This window comes from Rhagoletis pomonella, unplaced genomic scaffold, assembly GCF_013731165.1.
Source record: "Rhagoletis pomonella isolate Grant_MI unplaced genomic scaffold, Rhpom_1.0 Rhpom_scaffold_00004, whole genome shotgun sequence".
NCBI lineage: Eukaryota > Metazoa > Arthropoda > Insecta > Diptera > Tephritidae > Rhagoletis > Rhagoletis pomonella.
In genome coordinates, this window is record NW_023458558.1 from 783,380 (window position 1) to 790,988 (window position 7,609).

The following is a 7,609-nucleotide window of genomic DNA, read 5'->3' on the forward strand; positions in this document are numbered from 1 at the left end:
CACAGCAACGAAACAAATGACTGATATTTTAATGTCACCTTGTATTTTTTTTTTTTTTTTTTCGTGAAACCTAGATTACTTATAAGTACCGTGCCGTACAAAATTATTGGCTCGGAGACACTTTCATCTGATCACAATTTCTAATCAGATCTTTTAGAAAAATGTTTAAAATGTAGCTTTTGAGCCAATTAGTAAAGTGCAAGTCTGAAGTTACCAGAAAATTTCGTTGATTTTTTGCAATTATTTATTTTTTGCTGACAGTGTCTTCCACATACAAAAAAATGTCGAACATAGTTTGTATGGAAGAAACTCTCAGTAAAAACAATACCAAATGTATTGCCTCGTTCAAAGCCATGAGCAAAATCGTGAATACATGGTTTTCCGCAAAACAAGCGGATCTTAGTAATTTTGATAAAAATCTTAACGAACTCCGCACAGCTTTGAAAAGTACTGGAATTTCTCAAACTGTCAAAATCCATTTTATCCTTAAACATTTAAAGCAATCTATTTCATTATTGAATAACGATGGTTTAGGATTATGGTCCGAGCAGGCCGGGAAGTCAGTTCGTAGGGAATTCATTAAATTCTGGGAAAGATTCAAAATAAATATGATTGATAAACCAACTTTTGTGAGTCGCCTGAAGAAAACTGTAATGACATTTTCATTCCAGCATATCTAAAAACTTAACTAAATAATAAAATATTTAAATACTTAAATGCGTGACTATATTATATGGTAAGCCAACAAAAAAAATAAAAGGAAACAAAAAAATATCGCTAGCTTAGAAAGAAAAGTTGCTAAGTCCCATTTTAAAAATTTTACAGGAGAGGAAAAAATCTTCCTATAGCCATTTTCTTTAACTATTTCACAAGACTTTGAATCAAACATTTTGCGCGTTTAAAGCAAAGCAAAACTCCATAAGAATCAGAAGGATTCGATATTTATTAAAAGATGTCGTATTATTTTGGCCTTATCGGATTTGTGGTGCTTCTTTTGGACTTAGCAAATTTTCCTTTTATTGCTTATGAAGAGGAAAAAATAAAACAAATACCTTTATAATTTTCGAAACGATGCGTATTCAATTTCTTTAGCCTCCTATATCAAAATATGAGTTTTCATAAAAAGTGGACTTAGCAACTTTTCACTCTAAGCTAGCGATATAAAAAAATAAAGCAAGAAAAAAATATAAAAAAATAAAACCAAAAAAACCAAAAAAAGAACAAAGAGGTGCAAAGTAAGTTGCCTCTACGTGGTGCGCCTTGGAAACGATTGAAACCGGCTAAAAACTTACATAAACTTATATTTTCACATAATATATATACACACATTTACTCACACATACATTGTTGAATATTTAATTCACAAGGATGTTTTTCTCTTTCGCAAAAGTCGGTCCTAGCATAACTATGTAAAATGTGGATATCTTTAAAACAGGAGCAGCTAGGATTTCAATTCAAAGGGATTCTTAACCTAAAAATATCAACAAATACAACCCTGCTTTCAGTTTTTGTCGACATTTTTATGCAACCTATCTTTGCTTCCTGCCCACCGTGATATGTAACGCAGCGTTTCGCCAACCACTTTTGATTACTGCTTAGCGCTGCGTACAATTGGAGACTATTGTTTAATGTTTAAGAATTCGCAAGTGTGTGGATGAAAAGTTAAACGCTTTGTGGTGTCGGAGAATGGTATCAAATTTTGTTGTGTGGTAAATGCGAGTATTGGTGTGCGCTGTCGTAAAAAATATTTATGTAAATATTTGGAAAATTGATATGCGCATGCGAACACGCTTAAATTCGTTAATTTTTCTTCAAAAATATGTTGGGTTATTAACTAAAACTGGAGCTCAGAGTTTGGTGCGGATATAGTCTATTATGAGGCATGGATATACATTAGTAAATGAGGGATTTAAAAAAAAAAACTCGCATATTTGAAGAATCAGTTGTATGGGAGCTAAATTTTGTAGCAAATTTGCATATAATAAAAATAAGCTCGCGTAAAAAGTTTCAGTCGGATCTATATAAAGCATAGTGTTTAGTTTGCGTTTAAATAACAGAAAGGAAGACGTACAGACGAACATTCGAACAAGACTTACAGGGCAATTCTGGAAACTATTTATCTGAAAGCTCTTTACATTCTTTCGAAAAACTATTGAAAGATCAGCTAACTAGGAGGTCTTAGCGTTACGATGTTCGCCTTTAAGCAAATAAGTTTCTTTTAATTAAATTAAATAAAAAAAAAAAACATCATTTTAAAGCAATACAAAATAATAAATAAATAAAAAATTAATTACGAGAAGAAAAAAATTAAATGAAAATAAGGCAAAAATAAAAAAAAAATATTTTTAAAATGAAAATAATTTTTTTTCTTAAAGTTAAAAAAAGATAAAACAAAAGACGGAATCAGTATTCAAAAATTAAACAAAAGAAATATTTCTGTTTTTGAAGCATAATCTAAAAATCAAAGGAAAATTTTATGAACAAACGACAAACAAATAAAAAAAATAAAATAAAATCCTACAAATTAAATGAAATAAAGAATTTATTTTCAATTTTAAATAAAAAAAAATATATGAATAAACAAAAATTTTAAATAACAAAAGAATAAAAAAAATAATTAAACTAAACTAAATTAAACTAAAAAAAAAGTTTTAAAAAGAAAAAAAATATGTTCCTGAAAATTAAATTAAGTTAAGAAAAATATTTATCTTTTTACAACAAGAACATATAAACATTAAAAAAATGTATGAAGAAATAAAGTTAATTTAAAAAAGAAAAAGAAAATTAATTCCTATAAATTAAATTAAATTAAAAAATATATGTGTTTCATTTCAAAACTATGTATCTAAAATTTTAAATCTAAAGATTAAAAGAAAATGGAATTAAAAAAAAGAAAAAAAAAAAATTTAAAAATCCGTTGCCCGAGGACTCGAACTCACCAATATTTTTTTGATGTGGTAATCAGCATACTTATCTACCACCGACTTAGTCATGGATTTATCTATATGTTCACGAAATATGCATTCATCGGAATAGAAATGAATACCCACATTTCCCTTCATGCGCGTAATCGTATCCTTATTTCTCTACAAAATCTACAATTATTCCATATCAGATATCTAGTTACATATATCTAATTCAAATTGTATATTAAATTGGCTGTATATATGCTTTTTTTGACAATCTCTTCGAAACGATTTCTTTTATACAAAAAGGTAAATTCTATAGTATTTTGTCGCAAAATTAATTTAAAAAAGAAGAAATATAAATAAACTCCTAAAAATTAAATTAATTTAAAAAATATATATTTTACGTTTTAAAACAATGGTAATCTAAAAACTTAAAAAAATTATATTAAAAAAGAAAAAAAAATTAATTAAAATCCGCTGCTCTGTCTCGAATGGCAAGCCAAGAAATTTTGTTCACTCGGCTTTTGCGACTGTTGTAACAACGCGTGTTTAACATCCTTTTTCTATCACGAAAAGATGCATCGCAATATAAGCGAGCGGGTAATGTTAGTTTTGAAGCCACAAACAAAGCAAACACTTAAGAATAAATTTAAGTATGTCTTTTCTTCACGTTATCGCAACATTCATATTAGGATGAATTCAGGGAATTTAAATTTTTAGCTACGTCCATCTCTCCTTCTCCTGGGTAACACTTTGGTGGTTACATTTTCCCAAATGTTTCAGCGACCATAGCAGATGCTATCCACCAATGTTCTGCATTCACAAACCACTGTAAAAATTACTGCCCAGATTTCACAATTCTTCTTCACACTTCATCTTGGAACTGTCATGGCGGAGTTTAAATAATAGTAGCCTGTCCGATCACAAGCCTACTTCACAGAGACTTACAGTAAATAACAATTTGCTGGGCATTTAAGAGCCAAATTGTCTTTACCGCGCTGCCTTGAAATATTTTTTATTTGAATAAATTTAAGTGCTGGTGCTTGTATAGCAAAGTCTCCAACTGTGTGCATTGCCTATCGCAAAATTTCAATATTTAGCAGGTTGAATTTGTAAAAAATTCACCTCAGTAACAGCGGTTTTGTTTTGGGAAAGCAGAAGCATTTAATTTAGTGTCACAATCTTCTACATAAAAACCCCAAATGGGCTAACTAACCGGTTTCGCATAGCCCACCTTAGAAGCGTAATAAATCTTGCTACAGACGGGGTATACCATACTTGGCCTTAGCTGAAAAAAACTCGTTATATTTATTTATTTACATATATTTAGTTATTATTTTCACCACCAACCTGCTAGAATAATTCACTAATAAGCGGATCTTCCGTTTCCTTCTTACTTACCATTTCTACAATTTATTTATTTTTTTTTTTAATCCTGTTTAAATGCGCACACATACATTTGTGCATATGCTGTATACAAATTTGTATTGATTTCTTACTGCCTGAAGAAAGTAATTAAATTCTAATCAAAAATCAAAAACAAATCGCGAAAACGAAAGCGAAAGTGTGGCACGTAAAATTTAATGGTCTCACTTGTCAGGTTCACCACCTGATTGCGACTAATGCGGTTATGCGATTCGCTTTATTTTCTAGATAAATGCATATAAATTTCTGCAGTCAAAATAATCAAACTAGTTATACAACTTAACTTCAACAGAAGATGCACGTCATTTTCGATTTAATTATGTAAAAAAAAAAAACAATTTTACCTATTTCTAAACTAGTTTAATGGAGAAACGCGCAAAAATATTGTGGAGTTCGTTAAAGCCTTTAACCAAAATATTTTGAAGACTAAGTGCTAACAAAAAGTATAATAATTCTACTAAGACAATTTACTGAATTCAAAATGTTGTTCTGGAATTTTCATTTTCGTTAAGAAATACATGCGGGTCCTCTGGCGGTCATAAGGAGATGAATAATGTTTTTTTTTGTAATATTTTAAATTTTTTTCAACCAAAATTTGTTTTGTTTTTTTTTTTAACAATATTGTTCATGACTTAACCAAACCCATATAAACGAAATTTTACAAAAAATAAAAATAAATTTGACCTTTATAACCATATTTTTTAGAAAATTTTTGGTACATGGGTTATGAAATTTTGGTAAAATAAGCACAAGTTTTAAGCAACTAAAAATCGATTGCTTTATAATGTTTTTTTCTTTGGACGGCGTTTTGCCATGTGAACATGAATTCCTTGAGTAAAAAAATGCGTAAGACTGTTTGCAAAAAAATTAAAAAAAAATCTACGCCAGTTTTTATAAATTGCACTTGTATATGGGTGTTTCCAGCGGAAGGTCCACCACGACAAAAAAAATAAAAGTTTTATATCTAACGTATTTACGGGCCGATTTGCCTGCTTTTTAAAATATATACTGGCTATGTAAGTAGAATCATGTTTGCATAAAATGGTCTTCCTAGGTGGTGCCAAGGTCGAGATATTTCGAAAAACCGTATTTATGGTCCGATTTGGTGGTTGAAACATAATAAATCATAGATTTCTGATAAATTGACCCTGAATTGGCGCTGAAGTCAAAATATAAAGTATATTCTACGTAAAATACATGTTTTATTTGCGTTAAAAATTCATTTAAAAGCAATATTAACAAAAATATAACGATGGAAATTTATGTCACGTGACGCCACGTCACGTCACGTTTCACACTTGGGGTTGTAAAAGAGAATTGAAACAATTTGCATTAATTCAAAAAACTCTAAAAACAACTAGAATTGCTCCAAATCATATTAAAATAAGTTTCATGAAAATAGCCGTCCACAATTTGCAGAGTTTTACGATTTTGTAAGAAAAGAAAAAATCAACTTCCATTTTTTGTCACGTAACGACACTCTCTTTAAATGCTTATATTTCAGGACCAAGCAGTTCGATTGATTTCATTTTTCGGTTAAATATAGAGCTAATTATGTGCTATACAATGGCCCAAAAAAGTTAAAGAAAACAAATGGTATTCCGTTTTTGTATCACATTGAAATCGTACGACTGTCATGTGCGCCACCATGGGAATGCCCATATTTGAATATATCGTTGTGTATAAGTTAACTGAATGCGACTTTCGAAACAGGTGACAACCCTCTTCAAAATATATTCAAACTACTACCTTCTTAAAAATCTTTCTTAAGTTAAATTAAATTTTTTTAAACAGGTGGCACCCCCCCTACGGTGAAGCTAAGAAACAAGAAACGAACAGTGCAGATCTGATGGCACTGGTTATTAAATAATTTGAGTATATTTGTATTGCAGGTGGCAACTCTTTTCGAAAAACTAAGCCAGTTTGCACATCTACAGGCCAGGCGCTTTAATTTAACACTCCCTATTTGAAAATCGAGCGAACAGTGCAGATCTTATGTCCTGGACAAAAAATACCTTCGCGTATAATATATAAAAACATTTGCATAAGATTGAATTTAATATTTTTCTAAAGATGTGAAAGCATTCGTTTCACTTCTTCATTGATTTCGCTACATGTTTTTCATGATGCAGCGTTTCACGATCAAATATTTTATTTCTAAAGAAAACCTTGGCCGGGTCGAAAACGACTATAAATGCAGCATAATAACGGATCGCATAACTTCACATGACTTTCACCAGAAACTTAAGATTTAAAACTTTCATAAAGTTTGTTGAAACTGCTAAGCTTGTGCTGTAACATTTACAAATGCATGTATGTAAATATGTATGTATGTACGTACATGCATATGTACCATGCAGGAAATGTATCTTAGCAAGTTAAAATGGCAGGTTTGGTAGCTGGCGAGGCCTAGTCTCAAGTCCACTCTTGTGTGCGGCGGGCGGAAATCGCTAGTTTCCTAGTTTAGTTTTTGTACGGCGGGAGATTTAATGGCCAATCCCAAGGCAAATGGTTTAATGCGAATAATAAGAATTGTTTCTGTACCGACTCGAGTATGTCAGAATGCCTTTGATATCTAGGGTTCCATACGACGGACCCGTATTCTAAGATCGGCCTGACTAGGGAGGTGAAGAGAGATTTCGTGACATAAGGATCTCTGAACTCTTTAGCCCATCGTTTGATGAAAGCCAAGGCGCCCTTGGCTCTGCTAACACAAGAGTTTACATGGGACTTGAATTCAAGCTTAGGGTCCATGGTTACGCCCAGATCGATGATATTAGTTACCTGATCAACAATATGTTCACAAATGCGGTAGCTATATGATTGAAAGATCTGTATATTTTCTATGACGAAAGCTAACTATATTTCTATGGCGATTGCCGCGAAATAGGCAAGGGGGCTAAGTCTGCATTGGATGTAACTAACTCGTAACTAACTACTTTTGGACATAAAATATCAATAGGAAAAACAAAATATTTTATTAATTTTTATTTGTTTTTTTTTATATTTATTTTTTATTTACTTTATTTATATCATCACATTTCATATTTGTTTACATATCCTGCTGTAGGTGGTCCCATATTCGAACTCCGTCAGACATCATTTCAAAATGATAATATGAAATTTCGATCTTCCTTTTATTTGTCCCCAATTCGAAAAAGTATTTGCGAAGTGCAATCTCGTGCTTTACTCCTGCATTACTTGTCCACTTGTTGCAAGCCAGCTTTTTGTAGCTAACTACTAGTTATATATTTTATAGAAATCCCTACAAGTAG